Source organism: Ranitomeya imitator, chromosome 5, assembly GCF_032444005.1.
Source record: "Ranitomeya imitator isolate aRanImi1 chromosome 5, aRanImi1.pri, whole genome shotgun sequence".
Classification (NCBI taxonomy): Eukaryota; Metazoa; Chordata; class Amphibia; order Anura; family Dendrobatidae; genus Ranitomeya; species Ranitomeya imitator.
Genome location: NC_091286.1, coordinates 98,022,347 through 98,037,887, shown reverse-complemented (window position 1 = coordinate 98,037,887; position 15,541 = coordinate 98,022,347).

Below are 15,541 nucleotides of genomic sequence, written 5' to 3'. Positions count from 1 at the left end.
TTTACAGACAGGAGCAGGAGTATCAGCAGATTCTTCACAATAATTTTCATGAATCAGTGACAAAGTTGAAGTTACGCAGGGGATGGATCTTTCAGCAAGACAATGATCCAAAACACCGCTCCAAATCTACTCAGGCATTCATGCAGAGGAACAATTACACTGTTCTGGAATGGCCATCCCAGTCCCCAGACCTGAATATCATTGAACATCTGTGGGATCATTTGAAGAGGGCTGTCCATGCTCGGCGACCATCAAACTTAACTGAACTGGAATTGTTTTGTAAAGAGGAATGGTCAAAAATACCTTCATCCAGGATCCAGGAACTCATTAAAAGCTACAGGAAGTGACGAGAGGCTGTTATTTTTGCAAAAGGAGGATCTACTCATTATTAATGTCACATACCTGAACGACCATGTGTTACGGCACGTCGTGCACGTAGTTTAAAAGATCATCTTACAAAAAGTTTTTATCCCGTTAATGATCAGTCACTACTTTTTCCTTCTCTTGTCTCAAAACCTATTGAGAAGTGGGGCTGTTCCCCATGCGGTAATTGCATTGCATGTCCTAATATAAATTGTGCTACAAGTTTTGTTGGATCTGATAGCAAGCAATATAAAATTACGCAGACAATTACGTGCAATACAAAAGCAGTCATTTATCACGCAACATGCCCGTGTTCAAAAATTTATATCGGGCTTACTACTAGACCATTAAAATTACGAGTGCGTGAACACGTAAGAGACATTAGAGCAGCAGAGAAGGAAGAAACTGTGGAACATCTAAAAACACTACCACGGCATTTTAAGATCCATCACGGATGTGATCCAACTGGTCTTCGTGTGGTGGGTATAGATAGGATCATCACTGATCTACGTGGAGGTAATGTCAGTTGTAGGCTAGCTCAAAAAGAGAGTAGATGGATATGGACTCTCCGTACCCTTCAACCTCTGGGTCTCAATGAGGCTTTAAGTTACTCATCATTTCTCTGATCATCCTTTTTAATTCTTTTTTATTTATTTTAACATATTTTCTTTTTATTCATATTATATTCATTATATTCATATGGTTGTTATGTGCTCATATTCATTAATTTTATTTTTTGCAAATTTTACTAATGCGAAAATAATATTAGTAACCTTTTGAGGGAAGATCCGAAAATTATTGGAGGATGCACCAGTCTTGCAATATTGCAATACATTTATATTGTCATGTATGTTTCTATCATATTATATATTTTGTCTGTATTATTTTTCATTTTCTTATGTGTGTTTTTTTCTTTTGTCTATTTTTGCAATCATTATTTCTATTTGTATATGTTAAAATATATTTTGTGCATAGTGCAAATTGAATCAGCTATTCTATTTCTTTGCGGCACCTTTGCATCTCTGAGTTGCAGCTTGGCGGTTGTGCGCTTGAGCAGCTTTCCCTGTCCGCGGTCTCATTCAGCTCGGTGTCTCTTTCCTCGGTGACGTGTTCCCCGCCTTCCCCTGTCACGTGATTCACGTGGGCGGGGTTTGGTGGCGTGCGCATTGCCGGGGTGACGCCGGGTGGATGGGGCCGTGTGCCAGGCGGCTGCGTATGCGCCGCTCAGCTTTGTTAACTCAGGGGCAATCAGCACGCTATATAAACTGACCCCAATTAGCCATTGTATACGCCCCCGGAAGAAGGCAATAGCCGAAACGTACGTAGGGACTGAGCACCTATAGGTATGTGGAGCCTCTGTTAGCAACTTGATTTATATCTATTTTACTTATGTTGCTGCTACAGCGGCCGACTCAGTAAGGCACTATTTGCACTTTAGTATCTTCATGGTTACCCTATTTCATTGTTGCACTATTTTTTCTTGTGGCCGAGTGTGGTATTGTGCAATATAGGGACCTAGTATTGGTTCATAGCACTAGCACATGTGCACTTTATAGCAGTACACCTTATCTATATGCAGGGATTGTAATACCGCATACACATTTTTTTGTACTTTCTAGCGCCCATGCACATGTGCACTTTATAGCAGTACACCTTACCTATATGCAGGGATTGTAATACCGCATACACATTTTTTTGTACTTTCTAGCGCCCATGCACATGTGCACTTTATAGCAGTACACCTTATCTATATACAGGGACTGTAATACCGCATACACATTTTTTTGTACTTTCTAGCGCCCATGCACATGTGCACTTTATAGCAGTACACCTTATCTATATGCAGGGATTGTAATACCGCATACACATTTTTTTGCACTTTCTAGCGCCCAGATCGTTATTTTAGCACATTTTTGCTCTATTGTGCACACATATATATATAATTTTGGTTGGGTGTGTGCAATATATTGGGCATATTTAGCGTTTTTTTCCCTCTTAGTTTTCACATGCACCTTTGTTCATACATTTTTTGTGTCTTTATTTTGCACAATTTTTGCATTTGTTTGCACAAATTTTTCATTATATATACTATTTTCACTATTTTTTTGATCAGGGATTATATGATAAATACACTTGTATATTTATTTATTATATTATCTGTATTTATTAATCCTTCTTTAGTGCAATATTTATGTGTCATGAGTACAGGGTCTATGTAATACTTTGCAAATTTTGAGGTGTCCTATCATAACACTATAGTGTGTTCGATACTTATCAGCCTTATTTTGTACATTATTATTTTTTTATTTTATATTACCATTAATAAAAAATAATTTTAATACTGTGTCTTTGTATTGCACTTTTTGTTTTGGATGATTTATGTCTAGTGGTGCATGACATATACCTTGCATACAAGTGGTTATTTATTGGATAAAATAGTTGGAATCACGTTGGTCCCAAATTTCGGGCCTTTCTTGGACCAGGAGAATATCAACATTGATTATGTTTGCCATGCTGCTTGCAACTCCGTGGAGGCGTGCAACAGACTTCCGGGATGTCTGTCTGGCTTTTTCAGCTATTTAGCATGTCTAAGCTTCCTGATTGAGGGCTTGGCACATTTCCTGTCACCTGGAGATGTCTGGCGTATTTTTCACAAGTCACACTGTTGGTCCGTGTGTAATCCATATTTTTTGCGCACCCATAGACTTGCATTGGCAGATTTTTTGTGCAGTGCGCTGACAAACGCAGCATGCTGTGATTTTCTACGGCCATAAAATACGGCTGCGAAATATACGTCAGATAGAAGCTGCCCCATAGAGAATCATTGGTCCGTGTGCAATGCGTAGTTTTTGCGCCTCTCATACGTCCGTAAAACTCTTTAGTGTGACGCCGGCCTAATGGAAATAAAGAATTTTCTCCTAATTAATATCAGAGAGAGCCAATGACCGCCATACACAACACAATCCCCTATACCAAGACCAATACTACCACATACAGGGAAGAAATACCACCACAACATGACCAGACCACATAGTGACCGAATAATGCTACATACAAGGGACAAATACTGCCATACCGTGACCAGACCACATTTTACCACCACATAGTGACTGAATAATATGACATATTACCTGCATATAGGGACCAAATAATACCACATACAAGGAGAAATACTGCCGCACCGTGACCAGACTTCAAATTACCACCATATAGTGACCGAATACTACAATACTGATTATGAATACAAACCACAATACTAACAACACTGTCATTACCACCAATTGCATAGTTACATAGTTATTAAGGTTGAAAGAAGACTATAAGTCCATCTAATTCAACCCATAGCCTAACCTAACATGTTGACATTATACACAGTATCTCTGTATATAGTGTCAGTGTACATGTAATACAGTGATCACCAGTGAAATTATACACAGCAGCTCTGTATATAGTGTCAGTGTACAGATAATACAGGGATCACCAGTGACATTATACACGGGAAATCTGTATATAGTGTCTGTGTACAGGTAATACAGTGATCACCGGTGACATTATACACAGGACCTCTGTATATAGCATATAGTGTACAGGTAATACAGTGATCACCTGTGACATTATACACAGGACCTCTGTACACAGTATATAGTGTATAGCGTGCATGTACATGTAATACACTGACTCACCTGTGACGTCTGTAGTTGAAGTCCTTCATCTTCGCTTTTCTTCTTCAACCAGCACAGACAGCCGTCACTTCTTCCAGCCAGGACTTGTCTCTGCAAAAAATAACACACAGTCATCAATAGCTGATTGCTCCCAGAGCACTTTCCCCACTTCCCACTTTTTCCCTGACTTCTACTCCACGTCAGATGAAGAAGAAAAGCGACATAGTGCCGCCCTGCACAGTAACAGGACCTCCCTTTTGTTCCCTCCATGGAAAACAGTTTCCTAAAAAGTAAATTATATTACAGTAGTAATAATGTCTATAATTGGACCCTAAAGAAATTATGTTCCCCATTTGTCACCATAAACTAATATAGCATGTTCCTCATTCTGGCCCCCAAACAGTAATTAAGTCCCTCATCCTGGCCCCCTTTATTTAATAATCTCGCCAAGCCTGGCCCCCTATATTTTATAATATGCCCTAGCCTGGCCCCAATAATTTTATAATATGCCCCAGCCTGGCCCCCTATGTCTCTTGTCCAGTCTGGCCCCCAGATATCCATCCCGCTTCCCCAGCTATACATACTGGCCCTCATATGTCCCCTGTCCTGCCCCACCATATATCTCTCCTGGACCCCCATATATCCTTCCTTGTCCCTTGTCCTGGCTCCACCATATGTCCATCCGGCCCCCGCATAAATATGCCTCCTGGTCTCTTGCCCTGCCCCCCATATATCCATCCTGGCTCCACATATATGCAATCTGGCCCCCCATATACTGTATATCCATCCTGGCCCCTCCCCGTATATACATCCTGCCCTATATATATATAATATATATATATATTCAAGAAATATTTGAATTGTATAAGCGAGGTATGGGATTACCATCTGAAGGGTGAGACAGATATAAGAAAGATTTAGGCAAAGGCATTAAAAAACTGTTGGCGTTTGGAAATTATATGAAAGAACTGGGGATGATGGAACTTTGGAGAGTGAGGAATGAGAATTTAGTCTGTTATTCCTGTTATTCTGCAACTCACGGCTCGCTTTCCAGGATTGACCTAGCACTGGGAAATGATTTAATGACTCACATGATGTGTGAGATAGAATATCTCCCGAGAGTTATTTCGGACTACAAACCTATAGAACTCTTAATTAAATGGACAGGAGGGAGGACTGGAGGGAGGTGGGTGGAAATTTCACCCCTTGTGGTTTGAACATATTAATATGATAATATCAAGAAGGAGATCACAGAATAATGGTAGTTTAATGAAGATAGCGCTGATAAGCGGGTAGTTTGGGACGCAATGAAAATGGATCGCCCCCATGGGGCCGTGGGGTCCTGCGGTTCACAGGGGGATGTCACAGTGACTGACCTGGTCCGTGGCCCTGGGACGTCCGTGTAAAAGGGAATGGTCTTTAAAGGGATAAAGTTTGTGTTCGTGATGCCACCTGTGGTATTCGGTCAGGGTGACCGACGCTGCTTTAAGGGGTCCGCTGGGGTGATGTTATGGCAGCTAGATGGTATACCTTCCCACAGGTGAAGTATATCCCCAGGGCTTCCCGGTGTGTAGATGGTGGATGGTGAGAGGCGCAGTGAAGAACGAGGACACAAGGTTTCAGTCTCTTTACCTTTACCAAAGACTTCAGCATCCACAGTCCAGGGCACCAGATCACAGGGCAGGCAGAGTCCGGCCGGTTTGGAGGCAAGTCCAGAGTCCCCTTGCCCAGATGGAAATCAGTAGCCTTCCCTAGTGCCTCCACACTGTCGGCGCCATCTTGGGTCCGGGTCACTGCTCCTGCCTTGGCATCCTGCTGCCTTTTCCGGACCATATCCACAGCTCTGCTCCTTCTGAGGCGCAGAAGCCCGGTAGCCGGAACACCGAGGGAGTAATGATCTTTATGCCTTGCACTAGAGACCATCAGGACAGCTAATTTCATGTTACCTGTCCGCCCTACACCCAGGAGGCCTGGTGGCACCCCTTAGAGGCTGGGGCATGATAGAGTCCCTATAAACCACCTCAAGCCACCAGTCATACGAGTTTGTCCTATGCTATCCGGGGGACAGAGCGAGACATAACATCTACAACAGTTGTGAGGACCTTATGAGAAGCTTAGCAGTAAGGGACTATATATATATATATATATATATATATATATATATATATATATATATATATATATATATATATATATATATATATATATATATAGTATTATATTATATATTTCTTGAACCTTTTTCCCAGAATATGGGGGTGGGAAGGAAACAGCCGCCAGACATAATGGTTGCCCATAAATTTAGCAAAATAACAAAACATATTGCGCATCTCTATCTACATGACTCTCAATTTCTTCAAAAGGCGTGGACGCCCCAATCAGAACCGAAACCCCCCTAGCATATGAAGAATACGTAGAGTGATAAGACTTCCCAATCCACCTCCTTTTTAACACATCTACCTTTTCTGTAAGCAAATGTCTCCTGGAGACAAATGACATCCGGGCCTAGTTTTCTCACATATTCCATAATTGCCGTTCTCCGTGTACCCTCCGACAGTCCTCTTATATTCCAACTAACAATTTTAATTGTGTCTCCTTCCATAAAGCCTCACAAATAAATTCCTGACCCCTTGAAATAGTATGCTGCTCCCAGTAAGATATAAGTCCCAATTTCCAGCAATAGACCCGAGCCCCCCCTCTTCCCTCCCCAATAAACATTAACACAGTAACCCATAACTGATCCGCTGTTGTTTTTCACCTCTCTTACCAGAGAGTAGGTAGTCCAGCGTCTAGCTACCCTTCCCTCAGTACCTGTAAACCGCTGTAACTAGAACACCTCCCCAACCCCTCCGCACATAGAACAACATTATTACAATAAGTCCTCTGGGAATTGCAATATCTATTAAACTACAGTCCCGAGGTAACAATAAGGCAGCATCATCTTCATCTCCAAAATCTTCCTTTCACGTCCCTCTTTCTTTGTCAGCTGTAAGCTTCTGCTTATTTAAGTCCAGCTTCTTCTGGTGTTGGAAAAAAGTGAACCGCCCCCAGGGCTACAACCCTAAATTTCACTGGGTATAGAGTGGAATAAATCACTTTCAAGTCTCTCAATCTCCTTTTAACCGCTCCATAACTCATCCTCTGCTTTTGCACCTCAGCCGAGTAATCTGGGTAAATGGAGATCTTTTGGCCATTAATGCACATGTCCTCAGCTGTACGAGCACTTCTCAATATGGCATCTCTATAGTTCAGGATCCTAGCAAGGATAGTACGAGGGGGGGACCCCGGCAGAAGAGATTTCATAGGAACACGGTGCACCCTTTCCACCGCAAATAACTTAGACAGGTTATCAGCGCCTATCTTGTCCTGGAGCCATTTTTCAATAAATTTTGTAGAGTCATTTCCTTCAAACTTCTCAGGGATACCCACTAGTCTCACATTATTCCTCTGTGAGCGATTCCCCGGATCATCATTCTTATTAATCAAAGCAGCACATTTTTGCAGACACTGAGTATGGGACCTCTGCATTTTAGAGAGTTGATCCTCTGAGCCTTCTCCTCGCACTTTCATTTTCTCTCCAGTCTGTTCCTCCTCTTCAGCTGTCTCCTTCCCTGCTCCGTCCACACAGGCATACTTTTCAAGCTTAGCAGCCACCTCTAACCTCTTTGCATATGAGGCATTTTCAGCATCCGCTCTCTCAGCTGCCTCCACACTGTCGGCGCCATCTTGGGTCCGGGTCACTGCTCCTGCCTTGGCGTCCTGCTGCCTTTTCTGGACCATATCCACAGCTCTGCACAGCTTCACACGTCGGGCCGACCTCTGGTGACCTCCCTCAGCTGCACAACACGTTATTAGCTCCCAGAGAGATCTTCAGGATAAATGCAGGGTCACAGCAGAGGAGCTCCAGAAGCCGACCGCTCACATCAGGTGCTAGGCCACGCCCGAGCCTTTCTATTCTTGATGCTTATGAGTGGCTTGCACCGTGCAGTGAACCCTCTGTATTTACTTTCATGCAGTCTTCTCTTTATGGTAGATTTGGATATTGATACACCGACCTCCTGGAGAGTGTTGGTCACTTGATTGGCTGTTGTGAAGGGGTTTCTCTTCACCATGGAGATTATTCTGTGATCATCCACCACTTTTGTCTTCCGTGGGCGCCCAGGTCTTTTTGCATTGATGAGTTCACCAGTGCTTTCTTTCTTCCTCAGGATGTACCAAACTGTAGATTTTGCCACTCCTAATATTGTAGCAATTTCTCGGATGGGTTTTTTCTGTTTTCGCAGCTTAAGGATGGCTTGTTTCACCTGCATGGAGAGCTCCTTTGACCGCATGTTTACTTCACAGCAAAAACTTCCAAATGCAAGCACCCCACCTCAAATCAACTCCAGGCCTTTTATCTGCTTAATTGAGAATGACATAACGAAGGGATTGTCCACACTTATCCACGAAATAGCCTTGGAGTCACTTGTCCAATTACTTTTGGTCCCTTTAAAAACCGGGTGGCACATGTTAAGGAGCTGAAACTCCTAAACTCTTCATCCACTTGTCCAATTACTTTTGGTTCCTTTAAAAACCGGGTGGCACATGTTAAGGAGCTGAAACTCCTAAACCCTTCATCCAATTTTAATGTGGATACCCTCAGATGAAAGCTGAAAGTCTGAACTTCAACTGCATCTGAATTGTTTTGTTTAAAATTCGTTGTGGCAATGTCTATAACCAAAATTAGAAAAGTGTTGTCTCTGTCCAAATATATATAGACTTAACTGTATGTATCCATCCGGCCCCTTGTCCTCGCCCTCCATATCTCCATCCTGGCCCCCCATATGTATCCATCCTGGCCCCCATGTGTATCCATCCCAGCCCCAGCCCCCTGTGCGTGTATCCATCCTGCCCCCCCAGTATGTGTATCCATCCTGACCCAGCCCCGTATGTGTATCCATCCCGGCCCCCTGGTATGTGTATCCATCCTGCCCCCACATATGAGAGAGAGAAGAAAAAAAAAAGCATTCCTCTTACCTGCCTGCGCTCCCGGCAGTGTCCTCCTCCTTTGCAGGTCTGGCAGGCTCATAGTAAAATGGCCAGTGACATAGCAGAGGCCGGCGGTGAATGTGTGCAGCGCATGATACCGTCATACGCCAGTGATGACGGATAAACACTTGCCAGTATCTATCGGGATATGCGCTGCCACGGTTCAGGTAATGCACATACACGGCCTGCGCTTTTCAAGGGCCCATGCCCCTAAAAAACACAGACTTTTTTTGTATTCTTCTCCTCTCCTTCCCACAGCCAAGGGCCATCCGGGGATTTCTTCAGGACCCCGCCAGGCCAGTCCGAACCTGACTGGGTATAATGGATTTGAACCACTATCACTGCCATGAATTATTTCAATTTATTAAATTAATCAATAGAGGTAAAAAATTAAATAATGAATGCAAAACTTTAAATGATTACTTGTCTGCTGACTGGTGCAAAGGGACCAGTGCTAAAAAGTGGCTGATGATGGAGGAAGATGGAAACAAGTGCCTGTGCATGAATAAGGTGCTATTTAGTAGGATGGTACATACCCGCTGTCTGTGCTGTGGCCACACGCATTTTACCGACTCCTGACATTGGTGGGGTGTCAGGACCCAGACCCTCAACGATCAGCAACACTTTGCAGTGCTAAAAGTTTAATACAGTCATAAGAATTGTCGATCAGACAGTGAATCTTGACAACACTGAACTGTGCAAGTCCTGATGATCGCAATTTAATGTGACTTTGCTTTAAACGTACATTAAATGTATTGTCCAATGCTCCTCACTTCTGCATCTGGGTCTGATGATGCTGGGTCTGCACGTGACTAATGTATGGAGCAGGTGTACATTACCCCCTAATCAAACTCTCGTCCCTACAGGTATGTATGGATGAGGGTATGTACAGTAGGTACAGCCAGAAAAAATATGCAGCAAATGAATTCTTTTGATAACCCTGCTATTAGAAGTGGAAATAAAGAACAGAAAACAACTAATTCTGAATGAAGATAGCGGAGCAAGAGAAACCGACTACACACTAAAATGTGTCTATACAAATGCACAGAATATGGGAAACAAACAAGGAGAACTGGAACCTCTAATACAGGAAGAGAGCTATGATGTCATAGGCATCACTGAAACTTGGTGGGATGATATATATGATTGGTATACAAACCTTGAAGGCTACAACTTATTTATTAGAAACAGGTGTAACAAAAGGGGAGGAGGTGTTGCATTGTATGTTAAGACAACATATATCTCCACAGAGATCCAAGCTTCAGAGAATGGTAGCTCTGCAGAAACTGTTTGGGTAAGGAGAGGAGAACTGAAAGGACACTATTGTAGGTTTTTACTATAGGCCACCTGGAATGACTAAAGATACGGATGAAATCTTTTTACATCAGATGTCTCTGTTCTAAAAAAGTAAGACATATTGATCATGGGAGATTTTAACTATCCATGTACTTGTTGGGAATCTCGGGCAAAAATGATGGCCTAGAAAATGTTTATCTTCTCCTGCTGACAACTTATTCTTTCAAAAGGTAGAAGAGAAAACAAGAGGCTCTGTAATCTTGTACCTAATTCTTAACAACAGGGAGGAAATGGTTAAGGAAGCAAAGGTGGCTGGGAATTTAGGAGGCAGCGATCACACTATCCTTGAATTTTGGATTACAAGAGGAGGAGACAAATGTGGACTCAGACTTTAAGGTTGGACTTTAGAAAGGCAGATTTTAATGGGCTCAGAAAGAGGATATGAAAGGTCCTATGGCTGGGTGTTATAAAGGACAGAAATGTCCAAGAAGAATGGGAGATTTTGCTAAATGAAATTCTCACTGCACAATTCATAATAATCCCGAAAAGAAGGAAGCATTGGAAGTATTGAAAGAGACCAGGATGGATGAACACAGAACTCAAACACTTGGTAAAAAGGAAAAAAAGAAATGTACATTAAATGGAAAGAGGGGGGCATATCTAAAGAAAAATATAATGTTGTCTGTAGGGAAAGCAGGGCATGTGTTAGAGGAGCTAAAGCCAATAATGAAGTGAGGCTTGCAAAGGAGACCAAAAGCTATAAAAAAGGATTTTCGGGGTCATCATGAAGACCATCGACACAATGTGATCGCATTGTGTTGTGCCAATAGGAGCACAGAGGGAGCTCACTTCCTCTGCGATGCTCTGCGATGTCGCTGTCACTATTGACAGCGGCATCACAGGGGTTAAACTCCCGCTATGGGTGCTAGCACTGATCGTGGGCTTCACTGCAGTGTGTCAGCTCTCACATAGCGATCACAGTGCTGTATCTATATGGTGGTTTGATGGAACGCAGCTCCCACGGCGCCGTATATCTTTACGGCACATGTCAGGAAGGGGTTTAAGTGGAGTACCACAAGGCCCAGTGGGCCTTGGCCCAGTGTTGTTCCACATTTTTATAAATTATCTAGTTAAGAGAACAGAAGGTAAACAAATCAAATGTGCAGACGATGCAAATCTAGGAGAGATAGCTAACACTACAGAAGAAAAAGGATTCAGAATGATCTAGATAAGCTTGAAAAATCAGCAGCAACTAATAAAATGGTATTTAACAGGGAGAAATGCAAGATTTTACATCTGGGCAAGAAAACGATAATTACATCTATAGAATGGGAGAAATAGAACTAAGCAACAGCACGTGTGAAAAACACTTGGGCATACAAATAAATCACATACTGAACATGAGTCAACAGTGTGATGCAGCAGCAAAAAAAAGGCAAACACAGTTCTGGAATGTATTAAGAGAAGCATAGAGTCTGGATCACGTGAAGTAATTATCCCCCTCTACTGCTCCTTGGTCTGGCGGCATCTGGAATACTGTGTCCAGTTCCATATTTTTAAAAAGTCATTGAAAAACTGAAGCAAGTTCAGAGAAGAGCTACCGGGATGGTGAACGGACAGCAAAGTATGTCCTATGAGGAATGGTGAAAGAATCTGGGAATGGTTAGCTTGCAAAAAAGAAGGCTAAGAGGAGACTTAATATCTGTCTACAAAAATCGGAAGGGATGCCACAGTGTAGAGGGATCATACTTATTCTCATTCGCACATGGGAACACGAGAAGCAATGGGATTAAAATGAAATGGAGAAGATACAGATTAGATGTTAGAAAAAAACTTTTTGACAGTGAGGGTGATTAATGAGCGGGACAGGCTGTCATGAGAGGTGGGGAGTTCTCCTTCAATGGAAGTCTTCAAACAGAGGCTGGGCAGACATCTGTCTGGGATGGTTTAGTGACTCCTGCATTGAGCAGGGGGTTGGTCATGATGACCCTGGAGGTCCCTTCCAACTGTAACATTCTATTCTATTCTATGTGCAGACACGACTCAAAATGCATAAGTGAGCGGCGATAGACAATCCCTTTAAAGACCCTACAATTAATGAGTGTTGTGCGTCTTTGCTTCTGCAGGATCTCTGTTGTGTCCGATAACTTGCTTTGTTCTATTAATCTATATTTCAGGATTATTGAGCTCTGTCAGCAGTTCCCTCATGGAATCACTGATCAAGTTATCCAAAATGAGATGCCTCATATTGAAGCCAAGCAGAGAGCTATGGCCATTAACCGTTTGCTGTCTATTTTAAGTTTTATAAGGTTGTCTTCACACAATGTGGTCAAGCGCAGTTAAGGTGCTGCCAAAACTAGTGCCATCATGGTGAGTGGGGGAGGGGGGCTAAAAGTGCTATTGTTATTGGCTATATGAGCAAATTTAACAATACAATCTGCAGGAATTATTAAATAGATCTAGATCTGTTAAACTTGATGAGGCAGTTTTATTTTCTTTAAACAAATTTATACAAGAATGGCTGTTAAATTCTTTCCAACAAATTTCCTGCGTATAATTTAATGAAAACATTTAATGAGTCGACCTCCAAATGGACGCAATGCTCATTTCAGTTTGAGGATCATACAGTCATTCTGCTGCAGATTTGTATAGTGTCAGAGTTTGCGTGAAAAAAATTACTTAAAGGGAACCTGTCACCCCGTTTTTTCAGATTGAGCTATAAATACTGTTAAATAGGGCCTGTGCTGTGCGTTACTATGGTGTATGTAGTGTACCCTGATTCCCCATGTATGCCGAGAAATACATTACCAAAGTCGGCGTTTTCGCCTGTCAATCAGGCTGGTCTGGTCAGGTGGGCGTGTTCACAGCGTTCTTTTCTTCCCCAGGTTTCCGTTGGTGGCGTAGTGGTGTGCGCATGTCCAAGGTCCGGATTCCCTGTGCCCACGTGAAGACACAGCGCGCGATCTGCGCTGTCATTCCTTTCATCGGTGCGGGCGGCCATCTTCCTGGGGCCGCGCGTGCGCAGATGTAGTGCTCTGCTGCACGGGGCTTCAGGAAAATGGCCGCGGGATGCCGCGCGTGCGCAGAAGAGATCGCGGCGGCCATTTTCCCAAAGCCGAGTTTGCATCAGCACAGCACAGGCCCTATTTAACAGTATTTATATCTCAATCTCAAAAAACGGGGTGACAGGTTCCCTTTAAAAAAAAAAAGTTATACTGCAGTTTTAATGTTGGCCACTAGATGTCAGCCCACACCGCAACATTACAGCAGACCATTTATCGGCCCCTATTACATTTACGACTGCTGGAAATCGGCTCCATAGACGCAAACATCTTATGCACCTGAATATTTCTTTGATTTGTCACTACAATTATGCTGACAATTTTCCATAAAGCATAGAACAAAGCTTCTATTGTACTGTTTTTGCTTACGGTTATGTAGTTATCTGTTTGCATATACAGTACAGACCAAAAGTTTGGACACACCTTCTTATTTAAAGATTTTTCTGTATTTTCACGACTATGAAAATTGTACATTCACACTGAAGGCATCAAAACTATGAATTAACACATGTGGAATTATATACCGTATATACTCGAGTATAAGCTGAGATTTTCAGCCCAAATTTTTGGGCTGAAAGTGCCCCTCTTGGCTTATACTCGAGTCACGGTCAGCGGCAGGGTCGGCGGGTGAGGGGGAGAGAGGTCTGTTGCATACTCACCTAGTCCCGGCGCTGTCCCCTGCCTGTCCCATGCTCTTCGGGTGTCGCAGCTCTTCCCCTGTTCAGCGGTCACGTGGGACCGCTCATTAAAGTTATGAATATGGACTCTACTCCCATAGGGGTGGAGCTGCATATTCATTCCTCTAATGAGCGGTAACGGTGACCGCTGACAGAGGAAGAGGCTGCGGGACCCGGAGACCAGCTGTCCGGGATAAGGAGCCAGGGACTCCGGTAGCAGGTAAGTATCTCATAGTTACCTGTCCACGTTCCACCCACCGAGCGCCGCTCCGTCTTCCCATCCTCTGCACTGACTGTTCAGGTCAGAGGGCGCAATGACGTACTAGTGTGCGTGGCGCCCTCTGCCTGAACAGTCAGTGCGGAGAGACGCCGAGATGGGACGCTGAGGAGCTGTGGGCAGCAAGAGAGGGGAGTATGTCATTTTTTTTTTTTATTGCAGCAGCAGCGTTATATATGGCACAGCTTTATAAGGAGCATCTATAGGGCCATAATGAACGGTGCAGAGCATTATATGTGGCACAGTTTTATATGGAGCATCTATGGGGCCATAATGAACAGTGCAGAGCATTCTATATGGCACAGTTTTATATGGAGCATCTATGGGGCCATAATGAATGGTGCAGAGCATTCTATATGGCACAGTTTTATATGGAGCATCTATGGGGCCATATTGAACAGTGCAGAGCATTCTATATGGCACAGTTTTATATGGAGCATCTATGGGGCCATAATGAACAGTGCAGAGCATTCTATATGGCACAGTTTTATATGGAGCATCTATGGGGCCATAATGAACGGTGCAGAGCATTCTATATGGCACAGTTTTATATGGAGCATCTATGGGGCAATAATAAACGGTGCAGAGCATTCTATATGGCACAGCTTTATAAGGAGCATCTATAGGGCCATAATGAACAGTGCAGAGCATTATATGTGGCACAGCTTTATAAGGAGCATCTATGGGGCCATAATGAACAGTGCAGAGCATTCTATATGGCAGTTTTATATGGAGCATCTATGGGGCCATAATGAATGGTGCAGAGCATTCTATATGGCACAGTTTTATATGGAGCATCTATGGGGCCATATTGAACAGTGCAGAGCATTCTATATGGCACAGTTTTATATGGAGCATCTATGGGGCCATAATGAACAGTGCAGAGCATTCTATATGGCACAGTTTTATATGGAGCATCTATGGGGCCATAATGAACGGTGCAGAGCATTCTATATGGCACAGTTTTATATGGAGCATCTATGGGGCAATAATGAACGGTGCAGAGCATTCTATATGGCACAGCTTTATATGGAGCATCTTATGGGGCCATAATGAAATGTAGGGAGCATTATATGTGGCACAGCTTTATATGGAGCATCTTATAGGGCAATAATGAACGGTATGGAGCATCTATTTTTATTTTTGAAATTCACCGGTAGCTGCTGCATTTCCTAC